Raw genomic sequence first — 24,511 nt, forward strand, 5'->3', positions numbered from 1 at the left:
ATTTGTATTGAAATACATATACAAAATACACATAAAATAATGGAAATTTGAATGAAAATATATAAACATATACACTTAAAAAACGTAAATTTGTATCAAATATATATACAAAATACTAATTAAATAATGTAAATATGTATAAAAATATATATACAAAACACAAATAGAATAATGTAAAATCGTATCAAAATAAATACACAGAATATTAATTAAATAATGTAAATTTGTATGAAAATAAAGATGCAAAATACCTATAAAATAACGCATTTTTTATAAAAATATATATTCCAAAATACACATAAAATATTAAAATTTGTATTAAAATAAATATAAAAAATGCATATACTGTAAGGTAAATTTGTATTGAAATAGATATGCAAAATACATATAAAACAATGTAAATTTGTTTCAAAATATATATACGAATACACATAAAATAACGTTGATTTCTATAAAAATATATACAAAATACACATAAAATGAAGTAAATACGTATTAAAAAATTAATACAAAATACACATAAAAATCGTATCAAAATAAATAAACAAAATACCAGTAAAAGAATGTGTATTTGTATAAATATAAATATACAAAATACACATAAAATATCATAAATTTGTATAAAACTATATACAAAAATACACAGAACAAATACACATTCTTTTATTGGTATTTTGTTTATTTATTTTGTTTCGAATTTATATTATTTTATGTGTGTTTTGTTTACATTTTTTTATACGTATTTACTTAATTTTATGTGTATTTTGTATATATATTTTTATAGAAATCTACGTTATTTTATGTGTATTCGTATATATATTTTGAAACATATATACAATTTTTTATATGTATTTTTGCATATCTCTTTCAACAGAAGTTTACCTTATTGTATCTGCATTTTGTATATTTATTTCAATACAAATTTAAATATTTTATGTGTATTTTGGTATATATATTTTTATAAGAAATGCGCTATTTGATAGGAATTTTGCATCTTTATTTTCATATAAATTTACATTATTTTATTAATATTCGGTGTATTTATTTTGATACGATTTTACATTATTCTATTTGTTTTTTGTATATATTTTTTTATACATATTTACATTATTTAATGTGTATCTTGCATATATATTACATACAAATTTATTATCTATTATTTATTTTCATACAAATACACATTCTTTTCATGATATTTTGTTTATTTATTTTGTCACGAATTTACATTACTTAATATGTATTTTATATATACATTTTTATACGTATTTACATAATTTCATGTGTATTTTGTATATATATTTCTATAGAAATCTACGTTATTTTATGTGTATTCGTATATATATTTTGAAACAAATTTACAGTTTTATTTGTATTTTGCGTTTTTTTTTCAATACAAATTTACCTTATTGTATGTGTGCATTTTGTGTATTAATTTTAATACAAATTTAATTATTCTATGTGTATTTTTGCATATGTATTTTTTTAAAAAAATATGCTTTATCTTATGGGTATTTTGCATCTTTATTTTCATACAAATTTAAATTATTTTATTGATATTCTGTGTACCTATTTTGATACGATTTTACATTATTCTATGTATAACAAAAATAAATTCAGAATACACAAAAATAGATATGCAAAATACATATAAACAATGTAAATTTGTTTCAAAATATATATACGAATACACATGCAATAAAGTAGATTTCTATAAAAATATATATACAAAATACACATAAAATTAAGTAAATGCGTGTAAAAAATGTATACAAAATACACATAAAATAATGTAAATTAGTATCAAAATAAATAAACAAAATACCAATAAAAGAATGTGTATTTGTATAAATATATATATACAAAATACACATTAAATAATATAAATTTGTTTAAAACTATACAAAATACACATGAAATGATGTAAATTCGTATAAAAATATATATACAAAATACACATTAAATAATGTATTTTGAAACAAATTTACATTGTTTTATATGTATTTTGCATATCTATTTCAATACAAATTTACCTTATTGTATGTGTTTTTTGTATATTTATTTTAACACAAATTTAATTTTTTGATGTGTATTTTGGTATATATATTTTTATAAATTAAAAAAAATGCGTTATTTTAAGGGTATTTTGCTTCTTTATTTTCATACAAATTTACATTATTTTATTAATATTCTGTGTATTTATTTTGATACGATTTTACATTATTCTATTTGTGTTTTGTACATATTTTTTTTATACAAATTTACGTTATTTTAAGTGTATTTGTTTATGTATTTTCATTCAAATTTACATTATTTTATGTGTATTTTGTGTATGTATTTCAATACAAACTTACCTAATTTTATGTGTATTTTGTATATTTATTTCCATACAAGTTTAAAAAAAATTGTGTATTTTTGTGTATAGTTTGATACAAATTTAGGTTATTTTTTGTGTGTTTTGTATATCTATTTTCATACAAATACACATTCTTTTATTTATACTTTGTTTATTTATTTTGACGCGAATTTACATTATTTAATGTGTATTTTGTATATATATTTCTATACGAATTTACATCATTTCATGTGTATTTTGTATAGTTTTAAACAAATTTATATTATTTAATGTGTATTTTGTATATATATATATATATATATATATATATATATATATATATATATATATATATATATATATATATATATATATATATATATATATATATATATATATATATATATATATATATATATATATATATATTTATACAAATACACATTCTTTTATTGGTATTTTGTTTATTTATTTTGATACTAATTTACATTATTTTATGTGTATTTTGTATACATTTTTTATACGTTTTACTTAATTTTATGTGTATTTTGTATATATATTTTTATAGAAATCACCTTATTTCATGTGTATTCGTATATATATTTTGAAACAAATTTACATTGTTTATATGTATTTTGCATATCTATTTTTGTGTATTCTGTATTTATTTTTGTTATACATAGAATAATGTAAAATCGTATCAAAATAAGTACACAGAATATCAATAAAATAATTTAAATTTGAATGAAAATAATTTTTTTAAATACATATTCAAAAATACAATTAGAATAATTAAATATGTGTTAAAATTAATATACAAAATGCACATACAATAAGGTAAGTTTGTATTAAAAAAAAAGCAAAATATACATAAAACAGTGTAAATTTGTTTCAAAATATATATACGAATACACATAAAATAACGTTGATTTCTTTAGGAATATATATACAAAATACACATGAAATCATGTAAATACGTTTAAAAATATATACAAAATACACATTAAATACAGTAAATTCGCGTCAAAATAAATAAACAAAATATCAATAAAAGAATGTGTATTTCTATGAAAATAGAGATACAAAATACACATAAAATAACCTAAATTTGTATCAAACTATATTCTAAAATACACAAAAATATTTTAAATTTGTATGAAAATAAATATACAAAATACACATAAAATTAGGTTGATTTGTATTGAAATACATATACAAAATACACATAAAATAATGTAAATTTGAATGAAAAGACATAGACAGATACACTTAAAATAACGTAAATTTGTATAAAAAAATATATACAAAACACAAATATATATATTTATAGAAATCTACGTTATTTTATGTGTATTCGTATATATATTTTGAAACAAATATACAATTTTTTATATGTATTTTTGCATATCTCTGTCAACAGAAGTTTACCTTATTGTATCTGCATTTTGTATATTTATTTCAATACAAATTTAAATATTTTATGTGTATTTTGGTATATATATTTTTATAAGAAATGCGCTATTTGATGGGAATTTTGCATCTTTATTTTCATACAAATTTACATTATTTTATTAATATTCGGTGTATTTATTTTGATACGATTTTACATTATTCTATTTGTTTTTTGTTTTTGAAGTAATGTAAAACCGTATCAAAATAAATACACAGAATATTAATAAAATAATGTATATTTGTATGAAAATAAAGAGGCAAAATACTCATAAAATAACGCATTTTTTTTATTTATAAAAATATATATACCAAAATACACATAAAAAAATAAATTTGAATTAAAATAAATATATAAAAAACACATACAATAAGGTAAATTTGTATTGAAATAGATATGCAAAATACATATAAAACAATGTAAATTTGTTTAAAATATATATACGAATACACATAAATAACGTAGATTTCTATAAAAATATATATACAAAATACACATAAAATGAAGTAAATACGTATAAAAAAATGTATACAAAATACACATAAAATAATGTAAATTCGTATCAAAATAAATATACAAAATACCAATAAAAGAATGTGTATTTGTATAAATATAAATATATAAAATACACATAAAATAACGTAAATTTATATAAAACTATATACAAAAATACACAGAAGTATTTTAATTTGTATGAAAATAGATATACAAAATAAGGTAAATTGGTTTCAAATTCAATAAACAAAATTCAGATAAATGATCTAATATTTGTAGAATAAATAAATATACAAAATACACATAAAATAACGAAAATTTGTTTGAAAATATATAAAAAAATAAACAAAAATAATTTCAATTTGTATGAAAATAAATATACAAAATACACATGTATTTTGTATATCTATTTTCACACAAATTTAATTACTTTTGTGTATATTTGCATATAGTTTTATATAAATTTACGTTATTTTATTTGTATTTTGTATAATTATATTTATACAATACACATTCTTTTATTAGTATTTTGTTTATTTATTTTGATACGAGTTTACATTATTTTATGTGTATTTTGTATACCTTTTTTTATACGTATTTACTTCATTTTATGTGTATTTTGTATATTTATTTTCATAGAAATCTACGTTATTTTATGTGTATTCGTATATATATTTTTAAAAAAATTTACATGGTTTTATATGTATTTTGCATATCTATTTCAATACAAATTTACCTTATTGTAAGTGCATTTTGTATATATATTTTAATACAAATTCAAATATTTTATGTGTGTCTTGGTATAAATATTTTTATAAAAAATGCGTTATTTTATGGGTATTTTGCATCTTAATTTTCATACAAATTTACATTATTTTATTAATATTCTGTGTATTTATTTTGATACGATTTTATATTATTCTATTTGTGTTTTGTATATATTTTTTTATACATATTTACATTATTTAATGTGTATTTTTTATATATATTTTATACAAATTTACGTTATTTTAAGTGTATTTGTTTATATATTTATAAATTTGTATTGAAATACATACACAAAATACACATAAAATAATGTAAATTTGAATGAAAATACATAAACAAATACACTTAAAATAACGTAAATTTGTATAAAAAAATATGTACAAAACACAAATAGAATAATGTAAAATCGTATCAAAATAAATACACAGAATATTAATAAAATAATGTAAATTTGTATGAAAATAAAGAAGTAAAATACCCATAAAATAACGCATTTTTTTATTTATAAAAATATATATACCAAAATACACATAAAAAAATTAAATTTGTATTAAAATAAATATACAAAAAACACATACAATAAGGTAAATTTGTATTGAAATAGATATGCAAAATACATATAAAACAATGTAAATTTGTTTCAAAATATATATACGAATACACATAAAATAACGTAGATTTTTATAAAAATATATATACAAAATACACATAAAATGAAGTAAATACGTATAAAAAAATGTATACAAAATACACATAAAATAATGAAAACTCGTATCAAAATAAATATACAAAATACCAATAAAAGAATGTGTATTTGTTTAAATATAAATATACAAAATACACATAAAATAACGTAAATTTATATAAAACTATTACAAAAATACACAGAAGAATTTTAATTTGTATGAAAATAGATATACAAAATAAGGTAAATTCGTTTCAAATTCAATAAACAAAATTCAGATAAAAGAAAGTATATTTGTAGAATAAATAAGTATACAAAATACACATAAAATAACGAAAATTTGTTTGAAAATATATAAAAAAATAAACAAAAATAAATTCAATTTGTATGAAAATAAATATACAAAATACACATGTATTTTGTATATCTATTTTCACACAAATTTAATTACTTTTGTGTATTTTTGCAAATAGTTTAAATAAATTTACGTTATTTTATTTGTATTTTGTATATTTATATTTATACAATACACATTCTTTTATTAGTATTTTGTTTATTTATTTTGATACGAGTTTACATTATTTTATGTGTATTTTGTATACCTTTTTTTATACGTATTTACTTCATTTTATGTGTATTTTGTATATTTATTTTCATTGAAATCTACGTTATTTTATGTGTATTCGTATATATATTTTGAAAAAAATTTACATGGTTTTATATGTATTTTGCATATCTATTTCAATACAAATTTACCTTATTGTATGTGCATTTTGTATATTTATTTTAATACAAATTCAAATATTATGTGTGTGTCTTGGTATAAATATTTTTATAAAAAATGCGTTATTTTATGCGTATTTTGCATCTTAATTTTCATACAATTTACATTATTTTATTAATCTTCTGTGTATTTATTTTGATACGATTTTATATTATTCTATTTGTGTTTTGTATATATTTTTTCATACATATTTACATTATTTAATGTGTATTTTTTATATATATTTTATACAAATTTACGTTATTTTAAGTGTATTTGTTTATATATTTTCATTCAAATTTACATTATTTTATGTGTATTTTGTAAATGTAATTCAATACAAACTTACCTAATTTTATGTGTATTTTGTATATTTATTTTCATACAAATTAAAATTATTTTTGTGTATTTTTTAAATAGTTTTATACAAATTTAGGTGATTTTATGTGTATATTGTATATCTATTTTCATACAAATACACATTCTTTTATTGATATTTTGTTTATTTATTTTGACGCGAATTTACATTATTTAATGTGTATTTTATATATATATTTTTATACGTGTTTACATCATTTTATGTGTATTTTGCATATTTTTTCAATACAAATTTACCTTATTGTATATGCATTTTGTATATTAATTTTAATACAAATTTAATTATGCTATGTGTATTTTTGTATATGTATTTTTATAAAAATATGCTTTATTTTATGGGTATTTTGCATTTTTATTTTCATACAAATTTACATTATTTTATTTATATTCTGTTTTTTATTTTGAAACATTTTTACATTATTCTATGTGTATTTTGTATATCTATTTTTATACGTATTTACTTGATTTATGTGTATTTTGTATATATATTTTTATAGAAATCTACGATATTTTATGTGTATTCGTATATATTTTGAAACAAATTTACATTATTTTATATGTATTTTTGCATATCTCTTTCAATACAAGTTTACCTTATTGTATGTGCGTTTTGTATATTTACTTCAATACAAATTTAAATATTTTATGTGTATTTTGGTATGTATATTTTTATAAGAAATGCGCTATTTGATGGGAATTTTGCATCTTTATTTTCATACAAATTTACATTATTTTATTAATATTCGGTGTATTTATTTTGATACGATTTCACATTATTCTATTTGTTTTTTGTATATATATTTTTTATACATATTTACATTATTTAATGTGTATCTTGTATATATATTTCATATAAATTTACTATCTATTGTTTATTTTCATACAAATACACATTCTTATCATGATATTTTGTTTATTTATTTTGACACGAATTTAATTAGATAAGTAATTTTGTATATATATATTTATACGTATTTACATAATTTCATGTGTATTTTGTATATATATTTCTATAGAAATCTACGTTATTTTATGTGTATTCGTATATATATTTTGAAACAAATTTACTTTGTTTTATATGTATTTTTGAATATCTCTTTCAATACATATTTACCTTACTGTATTTGCATTTTGTATATTTATTTCAATACAAATTTAAATATTTTATGTGTATTTTGGTATATATATTTTTATAAAAAATGCGCTATTTTATGAGAATTTTGCATCTTTCTTTTCATACAAATTTACATTATTTTATTGATATTCTATGTATTTATATTGATAGGATTTTACATTATTCTATTTCTTTTTTGTAAATATTTTTTTACACACATTTACATTATTTAATGTATCAAAATAAATACACAGAATATTAAATAACGCTTTTTTATAAAAATACATGTAAATTTGTGTATTGAAATAGATATGCAAAATACATATAAAACAATGTAAATTTGTTTCAAAATATATATACGAATACACATAAAATAACGTAGATTTGTATAAAAATATATATACAAAATACACATAAAATGAAGTAAATACGTATAAGAAAATGTATACAAAATACACATAAAATAATGTAAATTCGTATCAAAATAAATAAACAAAATACCAATAAAAGAATGTGTATTTGTATAAACATAAATATACAAAATACACATAAAATAACGTAAATTTGTATAAAACTATACAAAAATACACAGAAGTAATTAAATTCGTATGAAAATAGATATACAAAATACAGATAAAATAAGCTAAATATGAATTGAAATGTATATACAAAATACAATATTTTATGTGTATATTTGTATTTGTATTTAGGTTATTTTATGTGTATTTTGTATATATATTTTCATCCAAAATTTCATTATTTTATTGGTATTTTCTTAATTTAATTCGATACGAATTTAGATTATTTCATAGGTATTTTCTATACATATTTTTATACTCATTTACATTATCTAATGTGTTTTTTGTATATATATTTTTATGCAAATTTATTTTATGTTCATTTTTGTACATATATTTTTATAGAAATTTGCGTTATTTTATGTATATAGTTTTATATAAATTTACGTTATTTTATGTGCATTTTGTATATTTATATTTATACAAATACACATTCTTTTATTGGTATATTGTTTATTTACATTTATACGAATTTACATTATTTTATGTGTATTTTGTATACATTTTTTTATACGTATTTACTTTATTTTATATGTATTTTGTATATGTATTTTTATAAAAATCTACGTTATTTTATGTGTATTCGTATATATATTTTGAAACAAATTTACATTATTTTATATGTATTTTGCATATCTATTTCAATACAAATTTACCTTATTGTATGTGCATTTTGTATATTTATTTTAATACAAATTGAAATATTTTATGTGTATTTTGGTATCAATAATTTTATAAAAAAACGTAAATTTGTATAAAAAAATATGTACAAAACACAAATAGAATAATGTAAAATCGTATCAAAATAAATACACAGAATATTAATAAAATAATGTAAATTTGTATGAAAATAAAGAAGCAAAATACCCATAAAATAACGCATTTTTTTATTTATAAAAATATATATACCAAAATACACATCAAAAAATTAAATTTGTATTAAAATAAATATACAAAAAACACATACAATATGGTAAATCTGTATTGAAATAGATATGCAAAATACATATAAAACAATGTAAATTTGTTTCAAAATATATATACGAATACACATAAAATAACGTAGATTTCTATAAAAATATGTATACAAAATACACATAAAATAACGTAAATTTATATAAAACTATATACAAAAATACACAGAAGTAATTAAATTTGTATGAAAATATAAACAAAATACACACAAAATAAGCTAAATTTGAATTGAAATATATATACAAAATAAACATATTTTGCATATCTATTTTCAAACAAATTTAAATTATTTTTGTGTATTTTTGAATATATTTATTTTTGTTATACATAGAATAATGTAAAATCGTATCAAAATAAGTACACAGAATATCAATAAAATAATTTAAATTTGTATGAAAATGAAGATGCAAAATACCCATAAGATAAAGCATTTTTTTTTAAATACATATACAAAAATACACATATAATAATTAAATTTTTATTAAAATTAATATAAAAAATGAAAAAATAAAATAAGTTAAATTTTTATTTAAAAAAAAACGCAAAATACAAATAAAACAGTGTAAATTTGTTTCAAAATATATATACGAATACACATAAAATAACGTGTATATTGTATATCTATTTTCACACAAATACACATTCTTTTATTGATATTTTGTTTATTTATTTTGACGCGAATTTACATTATTAATGTGTATTTTATATATATATTTTTATATATATATATATATATATATATATATATATATATATATATATATATATATATATATATATATATATATATATATATATATATATATATATATATATATATATATATATATATATATATATATATATATATATATATTTTATACGTGTTTACATCATTTGATGTGTATTTTGGATATATATTTCTATAGAAATCTACGTTGATTTATGAGTATTCGTATATAGATTTTGAAATAAATTTACACTGTTTTATGTGTATTTTGCATATTTTTTCAATACAAATTTACCTTATTGTATATGCATTTTGTATATTAATTTTAATACAAATTTAATTATGCTATGTGCATTTTTGTATATGTATTTTTATAAAAATATGCTTTATTTTATGGGTATTTTGCATTTTTATTTTCATACAAATTTACATTATTTTATTTATATTCTGTTTATTTTTTTTTTAAACAATTTTACATTATTCCATGTGTATTTTGTATATCTATATTTATACGTATTTACTTAATTTTATGTGTATTTTGTATATATATTTTTATAGAAATCTACGTTATTTTATGTGTATTCGTATATATATTTTGAAACAAATTTACATTGTTTTATATGTATTTTTTTGCATATCTCTTTCAATACAAGTTTACCTTATTGTATGTGCATTTTGTATATTTATTTCAATACAAATTTAAATATTCTATGTGTATTTTGGTATATATATTTTTATAAGAAATGCGATATTTGATGGGAATTTTGCATCTTTATTTTCATACAAATTTACATTATTTTATTAATATTCGGTGTATTTATTTTGTTACGATTTCACATTATTCTATTTGTTTTTTGTATATATATTTTTTTTACATATTTACATTATTTAAAGTGTATCTTGCATATATATTTCATACAAATTTATTATCTATTAAATATTTACATGCAAATACACATTCTTTTCATGATACTTTGTTTATTTATTTTGACACGAATTTACCTAGATATGTATTTTGTATATATATTTTTATACGTATTTACATAATTACATGTGTATTTTGTATATATATTTCTATAGAAATCTACGTTATTTTATGTGTATTCGTATATATATTTTGAGACAAATTAACTTTGTTTTATAAGTATTTTTGAATATCTCTTTCAATACATATTTACCTTACTGTATATGCATTTTGTATATTTATTTCAATACAAATTTAAATATTTTAAGTGTATTTTGGTATATATATTTAAAAAAAAAATGCTCTATTTTATGGGAATTTTGCATCTTTCTTTTCATACAAATTTACATTATTTTATTGATATTCTGTGTATTTATATTGATAGGATTTTACATTATTCTATTTATTTTTTGTATATATTTTTTTATACACATTTACATTATTTAATGTGTATCTTGCATATATATTTTATACAAATTTACGTTATTTTAAGTGTATTTGTTTATATATTTTCATTCAAATTTACATTATTTTATGTGTATTTTGTATATGTAAATCAATACAAACTTACCTAATTTTACGTGTATTTTGTATATTTCTTTTCATATATATTTTAAATTTTTTTGTGTATTTTTGTATATAGTTTTATACAAATTTAGTTTATTTTATGTACGCATTTACATTATTTAATGTGTGTTTTGTATATATATTTTTATGCAAATTTACTTTATTTTATGTGCATTTTTGTACATATATTTTTTTAGAAATTTGCGTTATTTTATGTATATGTTTTCTCATACAAATTTACATTATTTTATTGCTATTTTGTTTATTTATTTTGATACGAATGAAAATAGATATACAAAATATACATAAAATAAACTAAATTTGTATTAAAATATATATACAAAATACATAAAATAATGTAAATTTGTATCAAAATATTTTAACAGATGCGCATAAAATAACGTAAATTTGTTTTAAAATATACAAAATACACATTAAATAATGTAAATATGTATAAAAAAATATATACAAAACACAAATAGAATAATGTAAAATCGTATCAAAATAAATACACTGAATATTAATAAAACAATGTAAATTTGTATGAAAATAAAGATGCAAAATACCCAATAAATAACGCATTTTTTTATAAAAATATATATACCAAAATACACATGAAAAAATTAATTTGTATTAAAATAAATAAACAAAATACACATACAATAAGGTAAATGTGTATTGAAATAGATATGCAAAATACATATAAAACAATGTAAATTTGTTTCAAAATATATATACGAATACACATAAAATAACGTAGATTTGTATAAAAATATATATACAAAATACACATAAAATGAAGTAAATACGTATAAGAAAATGTATACAAAATACACGATAGGTTATGTGTATTTTGTAAATCTATTTTCATTCAAATATATATTATTTTATTGGTATTTTGTTGATTTATATTGATACGAATTTACATTATTTTATATGTACTATGTATATATATTTTTATACGCATTTACATTATTTAATATTTATTTTGAGTATATAATTTTATACAAATTCATGGTATTTTATGTGTATTTGTATATATATTTTCATATAAATTTACATTATTTTATGTCTATTTTGTACATATATTTCATTACAAATTTACCTTATTTTATGTTTATTTTGTACATTTATATTTATACAAATACACATTCTTTTATTGGTATTTTGTTTATTTATTTTGTTTCGAATTTACATTATTTTATGTGTATTTTGTTTACATTTTTTTATACGTATTTACTTAATTTTATGTGTATTTTGTATATATATTTTTATAGATATCACCGTTATTTTATGTGTATTCGTACATATATTTTGAATCAAATTTACATTGTTTTATATGTACAATATGGTAAATTTGTATTGAAATAGATATGCAGAATACATATAAAGCAATGTAAATTTGTTTCAAAATATGTATACGAATACACATAAAATAACGTAGATTTCTATAAAAATATATATACAAAATACACATAAAATGAAGTAAATACGTATAAAAAATGTATACAAAATACACATAAAATAATGTAAATTCGTATCAAAATAAATAAACAAAATACCTATAAAAGAATGTGTATAAATATAAATATAAATATACAAAATACACATCAAATAACGTAAATTTATATAAAACTATATAAAAAATACACAGAAGTAATTAAATTTGTATGAAAATATATACAAAACACACACAAAATAAGCTAAATTTGAATTGAAATATATATACAAAATACATGAAATAAAGTAAATTGGTATCAAAATATTTATACAATACACATAATAACGTAAATTTGTATGAAAATATATAAACAAAATACGCATTAAATAATGTAAATACGTATAAAAAAATGTGTACAAAATACACATATAATCATGTAATTCGTATCAAAATAAATAAACAAAATACCAATAAAATAATATAAATTTGTATGAGTAAACGTGTATAAATATAAATGTACAAAATACACATACAAAATAAACATAAAATAAGGTAAATTTGTAATGAAATAGATGTACAAAATACATAAAATAATGATACAAATTTACCTCATTATATACGCATTTTGTGTATTAATTTTAATACAAATTTAATTATTCGATGTGTATTTTTGTATCTGTATTTTTATAAACATATGCTTTATTTTTTGGGTATTTTGCATCTTTATTTTCATACAAATTTACATTATTTTATTGATATTCTGCTCATTCATTTTGATACGAATTGACATTATTCTATGTATATTTTGTATATATTTTCATACAAATTTACGTTATTTTATGTGTATTTATTTATATATTTTGACACAAATTTACAAGATTTTATGGGTATTTTGTATATTCATTTCAAAAGAAATTTACCTCGTTTTATGTGTATTTTGTATATCTATTTTCATACAAACTCAAATTATTTCTATGTATTTTTGTATATATTTAAATACAAATTTTAGTTATGTTATGTGAATTTTGTAAATTTATTTTCATTCAAATATATATTATTTTATTGGTGTTTTGTTGATTTATATTGATACGAATTTACATTGTTTTATATGTACTTTGTATATATATTTTTATACGCTTTTACATTATCTAATATTTATTTTGAATATATATTTTTATACAAATTCATGGTATTTTATGTGTATTTGTATATATATTTTTATATAAATTTACATTATTTTATGTGTATTTTGTACATATATTTTTTTACAAATCTACCTTATTTTATGTTTATTTTGTATGTGTATTTTGTATATTTATATTTATCCAAATACACATTCTTTTATTGGTATTTTGTTTATTTATTTTAATTCGAATTTACATTCTTTTATGTGTATTTTGTATGTATTTTTTTTATACGTATTCACTTAATTTTAAATGTATTTTGTATATATATTTTTATAGAAATCTACGTTTTTTTTTATTTGTATTCGTATATATATTTTGAAACAAATTTACATTGTTTTATATGTATTTTTGCATCTCTCTTTTACCTTATTTTAAGCGCATTTTGTATATTTATTTAAATGCAAATTTAAATATTTTATGTGTATTTTGGTATATATTTTTATAAGATTACGAAAATTTGAATAAAAATATATACAAAAAAACAAAAAAATAAATTTCAATTTGTATGAAAATAGATATACTTTTAAAATACACATATAATTAGTTAAATTTGTATTCAAATACATGTACAAAATACACATAAAATAATGTAAATTTGTATGAAATGAAAACAAATTCACATAAAATTCGCGTCAAAATAAATAAACAAAATATCAATAAAAGAATGTGTATTTGTATGAAAATTGATATACAAAAAACACATAAAATAACCTAAATTTGTATCAAACTATATACAAAAATACACAAAAATATTTTATATTTGTATGAAATTAAATATACAAAATACACATAAAATTAGGTAAATTTGTATTGAAATACATACACAAAATACACATAAAATAATGTAAATTTGAATGAAAATACATAAACAAATACACTTAAAATAACGTAAATTTGTATAAAAAAATATGTACAAAACACAAATAGAATAATGTAAAATCGTATCAAAATAAATACACAGAATATTAATAAAATAATGTAAATATGTATGAAAATAAATAAGCAAAATACCCATAAAATAACGCATTTTTTTATTTATAAAAATATATATACCAAAATACACTTCAAAAAATTAAATTTGTATTAAAATAAATATACAAAAAACACATACAATAAGGTAAATTTGTATTGAAATAGATATGCAAAATACATATAAAACAATGTAAATTTGTTTCAAAATATATACGAATACATATAAAATAACGTAGATTTCTATAAAAATATATATACAAAATACACATAAAATGAGGTAAATACGTATAAAAAAATGTATACAAAAAACACATAAAATAATGTAAATTCGTATCAAAATAAATAAACAAAATACCAATAAAAGAATGTGTATTTGTATAAATATAAATATACAAAATACACATAAAATAACGTAAATTTATATAAAACTATATACAAAAATACACAGAAGTAATTAAATTTGTATGAAAATATATACAAAGTACACACAAAATAAGCTAAATTTGAATTGAAATATATATACAAAATACATGAAATAAAGTAAGTTTGTATCAAAATATTTATACAAATACACATATAATAACGTAAATTTGTATGAAAATATATATAAACAAAATACACATTAAATAATGTAAATACGTATAAAAAATATGTACAAAATACACATATAATCATGTAATTCGTATCAAAATAATTGAACAAAATACCAATAAAATAATATAAATTTGTATGAGCAAACGTGTATGTTGCATATTTTTTCAATACAAATTTACCTTATTATACACGCATTTTATATATTAATTTTAATACGAATTTAATTATTCTATGTGTATTTTTGTATCTGTATATATATTTTTATACGCTTTTACATTATTTAATATTTATTTTGAATATATATTTTTATACAAATTCATGGTATTTTATGTGTATTTGTATATATATTTTTATATAAATTTACAATATTTTATGTGTATTTTGTACATATATTTTTTTACAAATCTACCTTATTTTATAATTATTCTGTAGGTGTATTTTGTATATTTATATTTATCCAAATACACATTCTTTTATTGGTATTTTGTTTATTTATTTTAATTCGATTTTACATTATTTTATGTGTATTTTGTATACACTTTTTTATACGTATTTACTTAATTTTATGTGTATTTTGTATATATATTTTTATAGAAATCTACGTTTTTTTATTTGTATTCGTATATATATTTTGAAATAAATTTACATTCTTTTATATGTATTTTTGCATATCTCTTTCAAAACAAATTTACCTTATTGTATGTGCATTTTGTATATTTATTTCAATGCAAATTTAAATATTTTATGTGTATTTTAGTATATATATTTTTATAAGATTACGAAAATTTGAATAAAAATATATACAAAAAAACAAAAAAATAAATTTATATTTGTATGAAAATAGATATACAAAATACACATATAATTAGTTAAATTTGTATTTAAATACATGTACAAAATACACATAAAATAATGTAAATTTGTATGAAATGAAAACAAATTCACATAAAATTCGCCTCAAAATAAATAAACAAAATAATAATAAAAGAATGTGTTTTTGTATGAAAATAGATATACAAAATACACTTAAAATAACCTAAATCTGTATCAAACTATATACAAAAATACACAAAAATACTTTAAATTTGTATGAAAATAAATATACAAAATACACATAAAATTAGGTAAATTTGTATTGAAATACATACACAAAATACACATCAAATAATGTAAATTTGAATGAAAATACATAAACAAATACACTTAAAATAACGTAAATTTGTATAAAAAAAAATATGTACACAACACAAATAGAATAATGTAAAATCGTATCAAAATAAATACACAGAATATTAATTAAATAATATTAATTTGTATGAAAATAAAGAAGCAAAATACCCATAAAATATCGCTTTTTTTTTATTTATAAAAATATATATACCAAAATACACATCAAAAAATTAAATTTGTATTAAAATAAATATACAAAAAACACATACAATAAGGTAAATTTGTATTGAAATAGATATGCAAAATACATATAAAACAATGTAAATTTGTTTCAAAATATATATACGAATACACATATAATAACGTAGATTTCTATTAAAATATATATACAAAATACACATAAAATGAAGTAAATACGTATAAAAAATGTATACAAAATACACATAAAATAATGTAAATTCGTATCAAAATAAATAAACAAAATAGCAATAAAAGAATGTGTATTTGTATAAATATAAATATACAAAATACACATAAAATAACGTAAATTTATATAAAACTATATAAAAAATACACAGAAGTAATTAAATTTGTATGAAAATATATACAAAATACACACAAAATAAGCTAAATTTGAATTGAAATATATATACAAAATACATGAAATAAAGTAAATTTATATCAAAATATTTATACAAATACACATATAATAACGTAAATTTGTATGAAAATGTATAAACAAAATACACATTAAATAATGTAAATACGTATAAAAAATATGTACAAAATACACATATAATCATGTAATTCGTATCAAAATAAATAAACAAAATACCAAAAAAATAATATAAATTTGTATGAGTAAACGTGTATGTTGCATATTTTTTCAATACAAATTTACCTTATTATATACGCATTTTGTATATTAATTTTAATATATGTGTATTTGAATATATATTTTGATGCAAATTTACATTATTTTATGTATTTTCTATATTTATTTCAATTCAAATTTAGCTTATTTTATGTGTCTTTTGTATATCTATTTTCATACAAATTTAATTATTTTTGTTTGTTTTTGTATATAGTTTTATACAATTTTACGTTATTTTATGTGTATTTTGTATATTTATATTTATACAAGTAAACATTCTTTTATTGGCATTTAGTTTATTTATTTTGATACGAGTTTACATTATTTTATGTGTATTTTGTATACATTTTCTTATACGTATTTACTTCATTTTATGTGTATTTTGTATATATATTTTTATAGAAATCTACGTTATTTTATGTGTATTCGTATATATATTTTGAAACAAATTTACATTGTTTTATGTGTATTTTGCATATCTATTTCAATACAAATTTACCTTATTGTATGTGCATTTTGTATATTTATTGTAATACAAATTTAAATATTTTATGTGTATTTTGGTATATATATTTTAAAAAAATGCGTTGTTTTATGGGTATTTTGCGTCTTAATTTCATACAAATTTACATTATTTTATTAATATACTGTGTATTTATTTTGATACTATTTTACATTATTCTATTTGTGTTTTGTATATACTTTTTTATACATATTTACATTATTTAATGTGTATTTTCTATATATATTTCATACAAATTTACGTTATTTTAAATGAATTTGTTTATATATTTTCATTCAAATTTACATTATTTTATGTGTATTTTGTATATGTATTTCAATAAAAATTTAACTAGTTTTATGTGTATTTTGTATATATATTTTTATACAAATTTAAATTATTTTTGTGTATTTTTTTAATAGAGTTTTATACAAATTTACAATATTTTATGTGTATTTTGTATATCTATTTTCATACAAATACACATTTATTTTGATGCGAATTTATATTATTTAATGTGTATTGTGTATATATATTTTTGTACGTATTTACGTCATTTCATGTGTATTTTTTATATATATTTCTATAGAAATATACGTTATTTTATGTGTATTCGTATATATATTTTGAAACAAATATACATTGTTTTATGTGCATTTTGTATATTTTTTCAATACAAATTTTCCTTATTGTACGTGCATTTTGTATATTAATTTTAATACAAATTTAATTATTCTGTGAGAATTCTTGTATATGTATTTTTAAAAAAAATATGCTTTATTTTATGGGTATTTTGCATCTTTATTTTCATACAAAATTACATTATTTTATTGATATTCTGTGTATTTATTTTGATACGATTTTACATTATTCTATGTATATTTTGTATATCTATTTTATACAAATGTACGTTATTTTATGTGAATTTGTTTTCATTTCATACAAATTTACATTATTTTATGTGTATTTTGTACATGTATTTAAATACAAATTTAACTAATTATATGTGTATTTTGTATATCTATTTTCATATAAATTGAAATTAATTTTTTTATTTTTTTGTATATATTTTTATTCAAATTTTCGTAATTTTATATGTATTTTGTATATTTATTTTTCTACAAATATACGTTCTTTTATCGGAATTTTGTTTATTTATTTTGATACGAATTTTCATTTTTTTAGGTGTATTTGATATATATATTTTTATACTTATTTACATAATTTTATATGTATTTTGAATATATTTTTTCATAGAAATTTACTCTATATGTATATACAAAAAAACACAAAAATAATTTAAATTTGTATGAAAATAAATATACAAAATACACATAAAATTAGGTAAATTTGTATTGAAATACATATACAAAATACACTTAAAATAATGTAAATGTGAATGAAATTATATAAACAAATACACTTAAAATGACGTTAATTTGTATAAAATATATATAAAAAAAACACATTAAATAATAAAAAATATGTATAAAAAATATATACAAAACACAAATAGTATAATATAAAATCGTATCAAAATATATACACAGAATAATAATAAAATAATGTACATTTGTATGAAAACTAAGATGCAAAATACCTATAAAATAACGCATTTTTTTATAAAATTATATATACCAAAATACACATAAAATATTTGAATTTGTATTAAAATAAATATACAAAATGCACATACAATAAGGTAAATTTGTATTGAAATAGATATGCAAAAAACATATAAAACAATGTAAATTTGTTTCAAAATATATATACGAATACATAAAATAACGTAGATTTATATAAATATATATATACAAAATAGAAATAAAATTAAGTAAATACGAATCAAAAATGTATACAAAATACACATAAAATAATGTAAATTCGTATAAATATAAATAAACAAAATACCAATAAGAGAATGTGTATTTGTATAAATATAAATATACAAAATGCACATAAAATAACGTAAATTTGTATAAAACTATATACAAAAATACACAGAAGTAATTAAATTTGCATGAAAATAGATATACAAAATACACACAAAATAAGCTAAATTTGAATTGAAATATATATACAAAATACATAAAATAAAGTAAATTCGTTTCAAAATATTTTTAACAAATACACATATAAAAACGTAAATTTGTAAAAAAAATATATAAACAAAATACACATTAAGTAATGTAAATACGTACAAATTTTTTTTTACAAAATACACCAATAATCAAGTCATTCGTATCAAAATAAATAAACAAAAAACTAATTAAATAATGTAAATTTGTATGAGAAAACATATACAAAATACACATAAAATAACGTTTTAAAATTCTATAAAAATATATGTACAAAAATGCACATAAAATTAGTTTGCATAAAAAAATATATACAAAACACACATTAGATAATGTAAATGAGTATAAAAATATGTATACAAAATACCTATGAAATAATCTAGATTCGTATCGAGTTAAATTAAGAAAATAACAATAAAATAATGTAATTTTGGATGAAAATATATATAGAAAACACACATAAAATAACCTAAATACAAATACAAATATACACATTAAATAATTTAATATTGAATGAAATAAATATACAAAATAAACATAAAATAAGGTAAATTTGTAATAATATATATATAAGAATACAAATAAAATAATATAAATTTGTATGAAAATATATATACAAATACACATAAAATAACATGAATTTGTATAAAATGTTTCAAAATATATACGAATACACACAATAAAATAACGTAAATTTTTATGAAAATGTATATATAAAATACACATAAAATAGTTTAAATACGTAGAAAAATATATATACAAAATACACATAAAATAATGTAAATTCGTAAAAAATTAAATACACAAAATTCCAATAAAAGAATGTATATTTGTAGGAAAATATATATACAAAAAACATAAAATAACTAGAATTTGTATAAAAATATATACAAAAATACACAAAAATAATTTAAATTTGTTTGAAAATAGATATGCAAAATACACATAAAGTTAGGCAAATTTGTATTAAAATACATATACAAAACTCACATAAAATAATGTAAATTTGTATGAAAATATATAAACAAATACATATAAAATAACGTAAATTTGGATAAAATATATATATACAAAATATACATTAAATATTTTAAATATGTATAAAAATATATTATATTATATATATTTTTATTGATATTTGCGTTATTTATGTGTATTTTGTATATGTTTTCTCATAGAAATTTACATTATTTTATTGGTATTTTGTCTATTTATTTTGATACGAATTACATGATTATTTGTGTATTTTTACATTTTTATACGTATTTACATTATTTAATGTGTATTTTGTTTATATTTTTATACAAATTTACGTTATTATATGTGTATTTGTATAGGTATTTTGATACAAATTTACATTATTTTATGTATTTTGTATATATATTTCAATTCAAATTTAGCTTATTTTATGTGTATTTTGTATATCTATTTATTTTAATACAAAATCAAATATTTTATGTTTTTTCGTATATATATTTTTATAAAAATGCGTTATTTTATGGGTATTTTGCATCTTAATTTTCATACAAATTTACATTATTTTATTAATATTTTCTGTATTTATTTTGATACGATTTTACATTATTTTATTTGTGTTTTGTATATATTTTTTTATACATATTTACATTATTTAATGTGTTTTTGTATATATATTTGATACAAATTTACGTTATTTTAAGTCTATATGTTTATATATTTTCATTCAAATTTACCTTATTTTATGTGTATTTTGTATATGTATTTCAATACAAATTTACCTAATTTTATATGTTTTTTGTATATTTATTTTCATACAAGTTTAAATTATTTTTGTGTATTTTTGTTTATAGTTTTATACAAATTTAGGTTATTTTATGTGTATTTTGTATATCTATTTTCATACAAATACACATTCTTTTCATGATATTTTGTTTATTTATTTTGACACGAATTAACATTATTTAATGTGTATTTTGTATATATATTTTTATACGTATTTACATTATTTCAAGTGTATTTTGTATATAAATTTCTATAGAAATCTGCGTTATTTTATGTGTATTCGTATATATATTTTGAAACAAATTTACATTGTTTTATGTGTATTTTGCATATTTTTTTAATACAAATTTACCTTATTGTATGTGTATTTTGTATATTAATTTTAATACAAATTTGATTAATCTATGTGTATTTTTGTATATGTATTTTTATAAAAATATATAATTAGTTAAATTTGTATTTAGATACATGTACAAAATACACATAAAATAATGTAAATTTGTATGAAATGAAAACAAATTCACATAAAATAACGTACATTTGTATAAAATAGATATACAAAATAATTTTATGTGTATTTTGTATATTTATTTTCATACAAATTTAAATTATTTTTGTGTATTTTTTATAAAGTTTTATACAAACTTAGGGTATTTTATGAGTATTTTGTATATCTATTTTCATACAAATACACATTCTTTTATTGATATTTTGTTTATTTATTTTGACGAGAATTTAAATTATTTAATGTGTATTTTGTATATATATTTTTATACGTATTTACATCATTTCATGTGTATTTTGTATATATCTTTCTATAGAAATCTACGTTATATTATGTGTATTCGTATATCGATTTTTAAACAAATTTACACTTTTATGTGTATTTTGCATATTTTTTCAATACAAATTTACCTTATTGTATATGCATTTTGTATATTAATTTTAATACAAATTTAATTATTCTATGTGTATTTTTGTATATGTATTTTTATAAAAATATGCTTTATTTTATGGGTATTTTGCATCTTTATTTTCATACAAATTTACGTTATTTTATTGATATTCTGCTCATTCATTTTGATACGATTTGACATTATTCTATGTGTATTTTGTATATATTTTTCAAATAAATTTATGTTATTTTATGTGCATTTGTTTATATATTCTGACACAAATTTACAATATTTTATGGGTATTTTGTATATATATTTCAAAAGAAATTTACCTATTTTTATGTGCATTTTGAATATCTATTTTCATACAAACTCAAATTATTTTTATGTATTTTTGTATATATTTTAATACAAATTTTAGTTATGTTATGTGTATTTTGTAAATCTAATTTCAATCAAATATATATTATTTTATTGGTATTTTGTTGATTTATATTGATACGAATTTACATTATTTTATATGTACTTTTTATATATATTTTTATACGCATTTACATTATTTAATATTTATTTTGAATATATAATTTTATACAAATTCATGGTATTTTATGTGTATTTGTATATATATTTTCACATAAATTTACATTATTTTATGTGTATTTTGTACATATATTTCATTACAAATTTACCTAATTTTATGTGTATTTTGTATATATATTTTTATAGAGATCTACGTTATTTTATGTGTATTCGTATATATATTTTGAAACAAATTTACTTTGTTTTATATGTATTTTTGCATATCTCTTTCAATAGAAGTTTACCTTATTGTATGTGCATTTTTTACATTTATTTCAATACAAATTTAAATATTTTATGTGTATTTTGGTATATATATTTTTATAAGAAATGCGCTATTTGATGGGAATTTTGCATCTTTATTTTCATACAAATTTACGTTATTTTATTAATATTCGGTGTATTTATTTTGATACGATCTTACATTATTCTATTTGTTTTTTTCTATATATTTTTTTTATACATATTTACATTATTTAACGTATATCTTGCATATATATTTCATACAAATTTATTATCTATTATTTATTTTCATACAAATACACATTCTTTTCATGATATTTTATTTATTTATTTTGACACGAATTTACATTACTTAATTTGTATTTTATATATATATTTTTATACGTATTTACATAATTTCATGTGTATTTTGTATATATATTTCTATAGAAATCTA

The sequence above is a fragment of the Eriocheir sinensis genome, unplaced genomic scaffold, assembly GCF_024679095.1.
Source record: "Eriocheir sinensis breed Jianghai 21 unplaced genomic scaffold, ASM2467909v1 Scaffold22, whole genome shotgun sequence".
In the NCBI taxonomy this organism is placed as follows: domain Eukaryota; kingdom Metazoa; phylum Arthropoda; class Malacostraca; order Decapoda; family Varunidae; genus Eriocheir; species Eriocheir sinensis.